The sequence below is a fragment of the Notamacropus eugenii genome, chromosome 4, assembly GCF_028372415.1.
Source record: "Notamacropus eugenii isolate mMacEug1 chromosome 4, mMacEug1.pri_v2, whole genome shotgun sequence".
In the NCBI taxonomy this organism is placed as follows: Eukaryota; Metazoa; Chordata; class Mammalia; order Diprotodontia; family Macropodidae; genus Notamacropus; species Notamacropus eugenii.
Genome location: NC_092875.1, coordinates 445,148,599 through 445,162,241, shown reverse-complemented (window position 1 = coordinate 445,162,241; position 13,643 = coordinate 445,148,599). Strand labels below are relative to the sequence as shown.

The 13,643-nt window shown below is 35.0% G+C and overlaps 1 protein-coding gene across 2 annotated transcripts in view; it reads right to left on the bottom strand.

The window, feature by feature from the left end:
- KIAA0825 (KIAA0825 ortholog) overlaps positions 1-13,643 on the bottom strand; it is a 544,517-nt gene that overhangs the window by 225,596 nt on the left and 305,278 nt on the right. The window lies entirely within an intron of this gene.

Genomic DNA, 13,643 nt, shown 5'->3' with positions numbered 1-13,643 from the left:
TTAATTAGCCCCTAGCAAGAATAGTGTAGGCCAATCTCCATCAACTTTCTTGAATGAGATAACTAGAGATATAAACAAAGGAGGCATTTTTTTTTTTTTTAAATCCCAGAACCCTAACGTAGGCGGGGGAGTTAAGATCTTTAATGTAACACACCTTTAGAGAACAAAGAATTACAGTTAAATAACTTTCACTTCTCCAAAGGTGCCATGCTTTTAATTGACTCTTCCCTCTTGGGAACCAAGAAACTCCAGAGATCTCTACCCCACAGTAAAACTCAAATGACAGTTCTCAGTGAAATGACAAGCAGCAACAGGTGGTAAACATCAGCTGAATGATGAATAAAACATTATGGATAGAATAATAATGAAGATTATTTTAAATAAAGTATCCCACATACAAGTAAATAGTGTGAAAGTCATTCTGGAAACTGTTAAAATGTTTAATGTTTAAAAATTTAGATCATTATGAAACCTTTTTATTTGGAAATAGTTTCCAAAATACTTAGTGGTCAAATCTATATTCTTGCTGTGAGACTAGTCTAAGAAAGAAAATTTCCTTTTAAAGTAAATATTGAAGTAGATGCAGAAGGCCTTCTCAGATTTGTTAAAGTCACTGGAGATGCTAGCCATCAATACATGCCATTTTTGGTGAGAGGTGGTTTTAATTAAAGAATAGGTGATTTTTGTTTTTAAATCCATATGTGAGCAATCTATAGTAAATTCTACTTTAGTGCGATGAAGGAAATTATTGGCTAAAATGCCAGAAATGGAGAGCTGTTCACACAGACATAGTAGATAGTTTACTAAAACACCACTGTTTTCCCTTCAGAAGTTTTACAAATATGCCTCATTTTGGGAATACAACCATAGATCAAGGAATTCTAAACATCATTCAAGTTTCACCATAGAGATATAAGAAGACTTTAAGGGGTTTCTGGTTAAGTAAAATCAATTTGGAAGGAATCAAAAATGTTGCCACATTACGATCAATTTCTTCTGAAAGTTGCAGAGGGCTAAGGGAAATTCACTGGCAGTATTTGATTAAAAATATATTTCAAGTAGAATGTAAGCTCTTTGACGGCAGGAACAGTTTCACTTGTGTATTTATATCCCTACTGTGACCCTTTTGCCTGGCACATATTAGGCAATAAATAAATGTCTGTTGATTTGAATTGTAAAGGTTATTGGCAGTAGTACTCATGGCTGATGAATGTAGAAATATATTTCTTGTTACATAAGGGACAGAGGACAAAAAAGGAGCTTTATATATTTGTTCCCGGATCAAATAGATCCTGTTTTATTGTAAGTGGAATGCAAAAATACGAACTTTAATTCAATTTGATTACTATTTAGAAAAGAAAGGTAGCAATTTAAACTGGGAAAAGAGCAAATTTCCAATTTTTAAGTGTCCAATTTTCAAAAAAAAAAAAAAATGGAATTTGTAAACATATAGACCAGAGAGTATGACTTAATTCTTGGCATAATTGTGGAATGTATTAATAAGGGATATTAGTGAACATCTCTTCCCTTACTAGACTTTAAGCTACTTGTAAGTGGGAACTGTTTCATTCTTTGTACTTATATTTTTTTCAGCATCTAGCACGTAGTAGGTGCTTATTAAATATTTGTTGCTTGAATGATTGATCAAGAAAATGAAGCAATACTCACAAAGAACTGTTTAGTCAAGAATAGATCAGGGCAAACTAATCTTCATTTTTGACATAGTAACTAAATTGGTACATCAGTGCAATGTTACAGACATAGATTTTCATTATTTTAGGAAAGCATTTGATTAAAACCTTCCATGCTATTCTTGTGGAAAAGATGGAGAAATATGGGTTAGAGAACAGTGCAATTAAATGGGTTTGAAACTGGCTAAATGATTGGACCCACAAAAAAATCATTCATAGTTTGATGTCAGCTTCAAGGAAGTATCCAAAGATCTGTGTTATTTAAAATTTTTGTTAGTGATTTAGACCATGGCATAGATGGTATACTTATCAAATTTGAGGACCACTAATGTAGAAGGGATAAAGAATATAGTCAGTAACCAAAAACATCTTGTCAGGCTAGGAAAGAGTTTTGAATCTAAAGTAAATTTAATTAAATTTAAAGATTTTTACTTAAATTTAGATTTAAGTAAATCTAAAGTAAAATTAATTAGGCATAACTATGTAGCCTTACTTTGGCTTATAAAATAACCTCATAAGTACCAGATGGGGAAGGCAGGGCTAGATAGAATGAAAAAAATAGGAAAAGAGCTGTTAGTTCCAGTGGAGTGAAAATTCCAGTCAATAGTATAATATACCACCTTCGACATGTTGCACTTCTTAAGGGTTATAACTTCCAAAAATAAGAGGCGATAGTTCCATTGTCCTCTACCCTATTCAGACCAAATAGAGAATTATTCCCAGAGAGCATCTAGGACAGGGCAATCAGGATGGTGAAGAACCTCAAGATTGTCATGCAACTATTTGAAGGAACTGAGGATATTTAGCTTAGAGAAGAAAATACTTCAGCTATCCACAGGGCATGATGTTATCCCCAACTGTGCAAAGAACTGATGTAGAAAATAGATTAAACTTGTTCTATTTGTGACAAGGGGGACAGTACTGAGAGCAATGAGTGAAGGGACAAAATAGATAAATTTAGACTTTTAATGTCAAGAAAACTTTTCTTTTAACAGGTATCTCAAAGTAGAATGGACTACCATGGAAAGGAAGTGGGTTTCTCCTCTTTAGAGCTCTTTAAAAAAAATCTGGATGACTACCTTGTATAAAATAAGTTATAGAAGAAATACTTTTTTCAAATATGAGTTAGTCGTAATGTAATAAAGTCATAAAATTCCTTCCAAATTTGAAATTCTGTGATTTTGTGAAGACAGCACCTAAAGTCCTTTGGGACTTTTTAGTTCACAAAATAGTAAGCCATATGCCAATAATCACAATATGGATTGTGCTCCATTGTTGATAAAAAAAAAAAATATATGGTCTTTACTGAGTGGCAGATAAAAAAAATAAGGGGACCAATCAACACTGGAATCTCCATTCTCCATAAAATTTACAAAAATCACTGAAAGTTGCCTTATTAGTCATATAACCTCACTAAGAGTCAACTCCCTTATATGTGAATTGGAAAGATAGATTGATAATTTCTAAGATTCCTTCTGCCTCTACTGGGCTTAGAAATCAATCAATTAATTACCATTGTATTACTAATCATTTATATTATTAGAAAGCAATCAATAAGCACTTATTAAGTTCCAGACACTGAGACCAAAAATGAAATAACCAGCTGTCAAGCAGTTTACATTCTAATGAGGTAGACACATATACATGCAAGCATATGAAGAATAAAAAGAATATAAATACAAGGTAATTAGCGAGGGAGAGGACCAGTGGTTATAGGCAAAAGGCTAAATGATATGTTTGTAGAAAACTTACCTTCCCAATTCTACTTCACTGAGTCTAATCTTTAAATTATTCTGGGCAGCAGGAAGAAGCCAACATGGGGTGAGGCATCTGCTACCAAGAACCACTGGTCCACCAGAATGGCACCATGTCCTCAGTATAAAAATAAATGTACTTCCAGTGGAGAGGAGCCACCTACAAGGGCTATTTGGTGAATATTTACATGTATGTTCAGAAAAAGTACACACTCAGTTAAACCATATGTGGAAAGCTGAATATTCAACTTTCAAAATTTGAATTCAAGTTCCAAAGAAAAACTTGGTATGCAAGTTTGATGGAGTTTTGGTGGAATATACATTTTAAAATGTTCAACCTGACCAGGAAGAATTGGTCTAAGAATTTTGTGTCATAAACTTGAACTCCATGAAAGTAGAGTGCATGTTGAAGACCTTGGGGTATTCTTCTTACTTCTAAGAACAAATAGAGGCCAAATGTTTTATTCCAAATTACTAACCCAACCCTAGAAAGCTTAAGATAGAACTTTCCAAAGGATCCCTTTTTGACTCTTTCATTTTTGGAGAAAACACCTTCCACTCTATTTTAATGCTTTTGAAAAAAGCATTTCTGAGATTCTTTTTGTGAATATCTCAAAGCTTGCTTGAACTCACTTAGCAGTGTTATCCAAGCTGACCATAATATGATGAAGCATGTAGTGATGCTAACACATAATACCTACATTCCTCATTCAGACAATTCATCGGACCTTTAAGCTAGGGCAGTTTAAGGATGCTATTAAATTTATATAAGAATAATGTTAAAAATTATGTTATCTACCTTTAAATACAATTGTTACTTTCAGCTTTTTTCTTCACACACACAAAAAGATATTCACATAAAAAGCAAATATTCACCAACACACTCCCAATAAAGTTAATTTTCCTGTGTCACAAGTTCATGGCAATAGAAGACAATAGAAAAATTCTGATGCTTATGTCAGCAAGGCCATTTAGTGCAATCCTACTGTAACAAAATATAGTACTTTAATAACTTGCATTATTATGTGGAAAGTTATGTTGGATACATGGTACTGACTCTAGATACAAATAGGACTATAGCTATTTTATTCACAGTGTCAAGTATAAATATTGATAAATGCCTTAACGGAGTCAGGTTTTCCCGGAGAGAAATAAAATATGGCAAAGAACAAAGTCTAGCTATAAGCTTCTTGTCCAGCAGTGAGAATTCAGAGAACTAGGGAGGCAGACAAAACTGTCTTCTAATATCTCCATACTGATCTATTTTAAACATTTCTATAATATTCCAATAGCCCAAATTGACCCTGGATATTTTCTTGTAGTGAAAAGAACAGTACAATAAAACTAAGATCTATCATGTCCAAATGTGAAGGGAAGTTTATTAATGGACTAATAACTTGCTCACCTCTGCTCCCCTGGCTCCTTTCAAGTCCCAGCTGAAATCTCACCTTCTACAAGAAGACTTTCCTGATCCCTCTTAGCTCTAGGGCCTTCCCTCTACTGATTGTCTTCAATTTATCCCATTAGTAGCTTATTTGGACACGGTTGTTGGTATGTTGTCTCCCCTATTAGGCTGTGAGCTCCTTGGGAACAGGGACTATCCTTTACCTTTCTTCGCATCCCTAAGGCATAGCATGGGGCTTGGTAGACAGTAGGTGCTTAATGTTGATTGAATAATTCAATATTAAATAATAAATGTCATGTTAGTTTGTTATTATAAACTATATATACGTAATACACATACATACATACACACATATATGCACACATATATACATACATGTACACATATATACACACATGTGTGTATATGTAGGTATATATATACACACTGTGATATATGTATATGTATACACACATATTTATACATTGTTGCACCAGGCACCACACCAAGCATTTTATAAGTATTATCTCATTTGAACATTACAATAATGTTGCTATTGTTATAATAATGTTGCTATTATTATCCCCATTTTATAGCTGAGGAAATTGAGGCAAACAGACATTAAGTGACTTGCCCAAGGTCATACAAATAGTAAAGTGGCTGAGGCTGGATTTAAATTTGGGCATTCCTGACTCGAGGCCCAAGTTTCTCTCTCCACTGCAGCACATAGCAACCTAAAAAGGAAGTCAATCAGAAATTGAGAAGAATGATCCGTCAGGGGTATTTCTTTCTGAACAAAATCAAACTAATGATATTGCAGATTTCAAAAAGGGAGGCAGAACATATAATGGCAGTAAGACAGTGAGGAAACACTAAAGAATCCTGAAAATGTAACTAATAACTTTATAGGAAAAGCAGGTGTAAAATGCACCTATTCGTATGAGATTTCAACAAAGCTCTCAGATATATGATAGGAGGCTAAGTAGGCTTCTCTTATCAACAGAAAGACCATAATAAATGAAAGGCCTGGTTGAAAAAAACAAAACAGCAAACTTATTTGGAATTCCTCTGAGTAAGTTTTGGAATATAATAATTCACCCCTTTTAAAGGGGAGCATTAATTAGCTGAGAAGACCATTTCCTGTGTGACAGCAGAATGGCTACAGATTCAATCTCTGAAATAAATATCAGAGTGAGGACGAAGACAGGCTGAACTGATCACGGTGACTCTGAAACAGTCCAGTGTGGGCACTGGTTGTCACAGACATATAAGCTGCCTCAAGGTCTGAAGAAGGGTGGCAGGCTGAAGACGTTAGCTAAAGGAACTCTGTAATAAAAAGAATTGTTGCTCAAATGGAAAAAAAGAAAAAGTCTGAGCTTTATTGCCTTCTTGAGCCTGGGCTATTTTTCTTCTTTCACCCTTCTCTAAATGTGATTTTGAGATAGTAGAAATTTGGTCTATAATGAGTATCAGAAATACTGGTCCAAAACAAAATACGAGGCCACAAGGTGGCACAGAGGACTGAGTACCAGCCTTGGAGTCAAGAAGACCCAAGTACAAATCCTGCATCAAACTAATTGTGTGACCATGACAAGTCATGTGATCTCTCTCAGCATCAGTTTCCTCATTTGTAACATAGTGATACTGGCACCCACTTTTTGGAGTTATTTTGAGGCCTAATGGTAAAGTGCTTCATAAACTTTAAAGTGCTATCTGTGATGATGCTGGGGAGGAGAAGTTGCAAAATCACACGGTCAGAGCAAGACATAATGGATAGACAATTCACTGATCCACTGCTATCAGTGCAATGTCAAGAGCACTAGAAAACAGCCACTAGAACATTGAATGGACCCCATATGGATGATTTATGGGAGGCAATAGACAAGAATTGCCAGGACAAGAAGGCACATGTAAGGTACAATTGGCATTATTTACCCCAGCAGATGAGATTACAGTTTTATTAGAGCAACAAAATGTGAAGAACAGAATTTTGCATCCACTCAGTACACAAAGGAAAAAATATTGTGTAAAACTGTACTACAGGGTCAGATGACAAACATGGAGTTTCACAGAAGGTCAAAGATAACAGAATATAGGCAGGACCTTATGAAAAGATCTTGGGTCAGTGATGTAAAAAGGATAACAGAGAAAAAATAGATCTTCCCCTCCTACCCATTCCCACCTCAATTTACAGATTACAACCTATGGAATCAAAAGCAGCTGATTCAGCCAAGGCCTCAATGGAACAAGTCCACAGCATGGCCATTTCAACAAGAACAGAAATGGTAAGTAGAGGACTGATGACTCCAGTGTTCAGGGGAACTTCATTCACATTGGGAGCGGGGGATTTGAAATATTCTTATCCAAAATATGATGGGGTTTAACTCTAAGCAAACTGTGTGTGTGTGTGTGTGTGTGTGTGTGCATAGGTATGATGGGTAAAAGTTGAAGTTATTATTATTGTTTTTTAATCGAATAAATGGATTTTTAATGTCATTTTACTTCCAAGCAATAAACATGATGCCATTCATTATTTATTTTTAAATTTAAACATGGGAGAAAAGGATATTTGATAAGACAACAAATATAGATTTTATTTAAGGATGTAGTTGAGTACTATTTCAGTTCTCAGTTAAACATCACCTTTAAAGATCTCAAGTTGAGAGAAAATAACTTGAATGACTTAAGTAGAAGTGAAAGGTTTTTAGTTAATAAAAATAAAATCTAGCATTTTTACATTGCTTTAAGGTTTGCAAAGTGCTTTACATATGCTATCTCATTTGATCCTCCACAATGACCCTGGAAGGTAGTAGGCAGGTAAAATTTTTATTCCCATTTCACAGATAAGGAAACTGAGGCACAGAGTGCTTAGGTGACCTGCCCTCGGTCATACAGCTAGGATGTGTTTGATGCTGGATTTGAACTCGGGTCTTCCTAACTTCACGCCCATTGTTCTATCCAGTGCCACTCAGCAATATTCAATCAATAATATATTTATTAAATGCCAGTCTTATAATTTTACTCAGACAAATCTTATGAGGTTCAACATAAACAAGTTTGGATTTTTATAATTCAATATTGAATTCTTAGTAGTAGTCCTGTGCATATGTAGAAAGCAAGGCCCTATATCCTAATACTAATCCTAATATATCCTAATAAGGTTAAAATAAATACTCAGAGAATTAAGAGCAAAAGTTATATAGTTATGGACTACTGAATCAGTGTTAGGAGGTGAAGTTAGTAGAGACAAAGTCTAACATAGGTTCCCAAAGTGGGTGATACCAGTTCCCTGGTGGAAAGGAATTTATAGGGGGAGAGTTTGGTAGTAGCTTTGGGTGCAACTGAAGCATTGAATAAAAATAAGGGGGCAATAGAAACATAAGGAAAGAAGAGAAGAAAATTTTGAAAAACTATTCATACATGTTTCATCTGTTGTGTAACAGAGTTAAAGTCATAGTGATTACATTATTTTCTAAATAAACACACAAAATGCAAGTTATAACCCATCAGTAGTTAAGTTCACCAACAAGGTTTAACAAGCAAGTGTTGGCAGGCAAGCATGTCACACAGTGTCAGAAAGGCCAGCTTGCATTTAATGTGTGCAAGTTGTTCACACTGTTCGCTTGTTCACAATATGATAGTATATGGTTTAATGGCCCAATATTGTGTCATCAAAATTTTAATACAGGAAAACCCCCACAAATTTACTATAAATTATTAAGTTTAAGATGTTAAAACACACCTCATTTTTTTGAAATGACACAAATTTCAGAAAAAACATTAAAGGGTTAAAGAAAGTAATTTCCAGGGGAGCATTGAGTAATTTTTTTTTAAAAAGGAGGGGTAGGCCAAATATGTTTGGGAACCTTTGGTCTAGGAGATCTAGAAAAGTCAGAAGTCCAGAAACATGGTCAGCAGAGCAAGGTAAGAAATTCAGAAAGTTCCTGGAGGAGGAGGAACCAAAATCTTTCAGAAGATTAAATGTTAGCTCAACACTTAACATCTGGCTAAAAACAACCATGACTAGGACAAGGTATTATACCAAATGGCTTGAGACTGGTTTAGATGGGAGCAGGAAAAAATCCTCAAGCTATGTATGGAGAGGATCTAGAGATCTCATGAAATATCTGTGTGTCACAAAAGAGGGCCCTTTTGGTAAATGTTGAGTCTGCAGGATGCCCCCAGGGGCATCCATGGCAGAAATACATTAAATTGCAACTTGTTGCTTTAAAAATTGATTATGCCAGACATTTAGGGGAAAAAAAAGAAGAAAATGAACATACTTAATTCCAAGTAGTTTACATTAGAATATAGTTACTCAAATATAGTGAATCACAAGGTTCATTTTAGGAATACAAAATATCTCTCCCTGTGTATGTGTATGTGCATACACAGAAATTATGTATGGTTCATGCATACTTTGCATGTAGGATACACATACCCTTGCATGTTTTCCCATTCCATAGGAAGCCAGAATGAATTAATTCCAAAAGTGATAAGTTAAACCCTAATTTTCAAGACTAGATTAGAAAATATGCAGACTATCTTTAAGCATATGGCTAATTTTAATATTACCAAGTACATGAAATGTTGTTTTTATAGATTAGACAATAATATCATGATATAAATACTGCAATATTTAAAAAGAGCTATTTACTAGTGTAATAAAAGAAAAAAAAATCCCTTTTAGACAGTGCCAATACTTAACATTTTTAAAGGTTCCTTTTACATTTGAGAGACAATGAGAAAGTCTTTGATTTTCTATATACTATTAACAGAGGTTTAACTGTATATCATACAAATGCTTCTAGGTTTTATCCAAATCTACTGTTAAATTACCCATATAATTATTCCTGTAGAAATCATACCTTTTTATCGTTAATTTCATTAACACTTTACTGGTAGGAGTTTGGCTATATTTAAATGCAATTAACATAGTTTTTATTACTACAATTAAAATGAACATTTCCATATTATTTTAGAGGGTGGTTTCTTGAGGGGGTGTTTAACTACTTAATTAAAGCAATAACAGAAAGTTACTGCCCACCAACAATATAGACACCCCAAAAATGGCCATTTAAGCTTACTTCAAGGCATACTTTCCATTGATCCCAAAGACAACATTGTTTTATACATTTCCATTATAATGAAACTTCTTTAGTTATATATTCTGCCTGAAAACAAGAAAAGTGATGTGACAAGCCCCTTTATTCTTTTCCAGCACAAGAGCTGCCTAAATTTATGTGCTAACACATACAGATCTTGAAATTAAAAAAAAACAAACCACTATCTCATTTATAAGAGTTTAAAACAAATGATCTGAGGATACGAGAATAGAATACACTATGCAAATAGCATTTTGGATTATTTATACTTAACTAAAATTTTTATCTTGATATTTACTTTATTTTCCAATCTTTCCTATATTCTTCATTATACTTATTGGTTCAATCAGCCTTGAAGGTAATCTAAAAAATTTAGTGACTGACTGAATTTTCAGTAATCACACTCCCTTCTGGTCACACTATTACTCTGCTATTACTGTACTTTAGCTCTGAAGAGTACTTTGGTACTTTTCAAACTATCAAGTCATTTGGCAGGAAGGAAGGAAGTAGGGAGGAAGGAAGGAAGGGAAGGAGGGAGGGAGGGAGGAAGCAGGTACTATGCTAAATGCTCTACAAACACCATTTCATTAGATCCTTACAACAACCCTACAAGGCAGGTTCTGTACACAACCTCTTAGGACTGAGTAATCTAAGACAGACAGAACCACGAATTTGTGGCAGGTTCTACACCAAGCTAGAAGGGCTTTAATAGCTCAACAAACTGTATCTATGGCCAAAGACGAGCCTCACTAAAAAGTTCAAAGGCATCATCATCCAAAGCTTGGCCATCAGGTGATGATTATTCTGGGCCTCAATAATTCGTCTGTTAAGGCAAGAAGTAATTGTGATTTGAATTTGTGGAAGGCTCCATACCAAAAAAACATGGAGTTTTCAAAGCACTGAACTGAGTGAAAATGCAATGTTTCACTGAATTTGGGAACTAAATGTGAATTCAAATCTTTACTTTGCTATTTACTATCTTGTGTGACCCTAGGAAGATCTTCAATCTCTGAGTCTTAGTTTCTTCATCTATAAATGGGAATAACAATGATAGATGATGCAGTAGATAGAGTACTGGACCTGGGGCATTTGGACCCAGAAGATCTGGGTTCAAATCAAGCCTTCAACATTGTAACTGTGTGACCTTGGGCAAATCACTCTATTCTGTGCCTCGGTTTCTTCATTTGAAAGAGGAGGATAACAACAGTATTTACCTCCCAAGACTGTTGTGAGGATAAAATGAAATAATATTTTTAAAGTGTTTTGCAAACCTTAAGGCATTATATAAATGCTAGCTACCATCACCACCATCATCATTATCACCACTTTTACTTGCAATATAGTAATAGAATATAACTTTCTTGATGGCAGAGACTGCTTCATTTTTTCCTCTGTAACTTAGGATAGCACCTGGCACAGAGTAGGTGCTTAATAACTGCTTGCTGATTGACATATATGCATTGATTGTTGTGAGAATCGAACAGGTCAATAATGCACGTTAAGTTCTAAATAAATTTTAAAATGCCTTCATCAATTTAAGCTGTTATTTACTGAAAACCTACTATGTGCAACTATCTTTATTATACTGAAGAAAATAAATTTGCTATCTCCTCCTCACCCCTAAAATACAAATTCTTGTAAAACTTCAACAAAAGGCTAAGTAAGTGATGAGTAGGTTTTGTTCAGTTTATTTTAGGCTTACTGAATGATTTAATTTTGGAAGTACAGGCTAAATGTTATATGTCAAATTAATCGCTCTTCATTCTAGATGTGAAGCTGGCGCCTTCCCTCCGAGATCACCTTTCAGCTATTCTGTATACATCTATACATCTTGTATCTACATAGTTTTTACATGTTGTCTCCCTCGTTAGACAAATTCCTTGAGGCCACGGACTGGTTATTTTGTCTTTCTTTGCATTCTCATTGCTCAGCACAGAACCTGGAATGTTAGTAAGCAAAGACTGGCTAAAACCACAATGATTGCTTTAAGGTGATTCTTCAGGATCAACTTCATTGCCGAGTAATTATTTACATATTTCTGAAGGATTATTTATAGGAGAGTTGTATTAGATTGGAAACTTTTACAATGTGGGCTTCTGGTCCTTCTGTGACTGCTTACAGATCCTTTTATACTGTTCTGCAAACTCTAGCACTCAATAAATGCTATTGATGTCCTGATACTGATCAGTGTTTCTTTCTGTATATTAACATTATATAGACATAAAATTCAGGAAAAACAAACATCATGTAGCCTTTTTTTGAGGTTTCTGTCATCTTCAGTAGAACATGAAATCCAGAAAAACCACTTAATTGGGGCCATAATGATTCTGACAGCTGGGGATTATACAGTTCTGACATGGGGACCCTATATATTTTCAAGGCATGTTATTTTGCTCTCTCTTCCAGGATGAAAGGACAAAATCAGAGTGGACAAAGTTTCAGTATTTTATAATCACAACTGCTGCCCCAACACTCTAAAGTTACACAGCATTAAGGTCCCTATGGGTAAGGATGTGCTATGTTTTTCTATTCCCTTTTGCACATCCCATGCTAAAACATCTAAGTGTGCATTAACAGCTTCACAGACTGAATAAATAATGCTATTGGTCAATCCTATTTCTTTATCTAAATGAAAAAAGTTCAGGAAGTGACCAGACAAGTCAATTAAAGATTGTAATTTTACGGCAGGTTTGTTGCGAGGATAAATATAGGATCAGGAGATAACCACGTAAATTGATCAGATACTTTGGGGCCACAGATTTTTAACTCTAGGGATCACAGAAAGAATTGTCAACCAGGAACCTGACACCAGAGCTTAGTGACTCAGTGGCTTTCCACTTAAGGAAACTTTTAGGGCTGGGACTTTATTGGGAGGTAAGTATAAGAATTGCTTTCATTTGTCAAACTTCTTCAAAGGAACACTTTACAGGAATCTTCTACAAAGGCAATGAGACATGTAGGTACACCCTTTATATGTTTATTGCTATATCCCTAGTCTACACACTGCTGTCCTCCACAGCCACAGGATTTTTTTTATTATTAATACTCCTAGAATAAATGGTTCAAATCCTATTTGCACCTCTAATTGTTGAAGACAGAATCCTTATAATGATAGAACTGGGATGATGGCAAGGCTTATAAAATACTTTACAGATATGATCCTTTATTTTCTCACCCATCTGTACTCATTGGAACTTTTCCATCACATCCCCAGTACCTCTTCATCCTGCAAGGTCACTTGAAGCCTGGAACTCATAGGGTTCCCTCTGCCTCTGGGGCCCCACCCACTGATAGGAGGGTGAAGAGGTGTACCCAGAACCTCCATTTAGGCTGAGTTCTCGGGCCAGTCATCTCTTCATTTCCCACCCAGCTGCACTCCTCTGGATTTCTCTCCAACATGTCCCTGTATCAGATATCTTCTCTCCCACTCCTGTTCCCAACCACACTTTTAGCTTCCTTTTATGCACTGTCTACCTTCATTTGCTCTTTGAGAAAAGGCATCCCCTTAATCTCCTATTCTTTGCCATCACAAAAAGAACTTATAAATTTTTGTATATGTAGGTCCTTTTCCTTTTTTCTTTTATCTCTTTGGGGTACTCTCCTAATGCTTAACAGAACTCAATATCTATACAATCAATTCTTAATTAAGAGGATCACATGGTTTGAGGATTAGAAAAACTTTTTGGTTTAAAAGTTGGATGAGAATCTT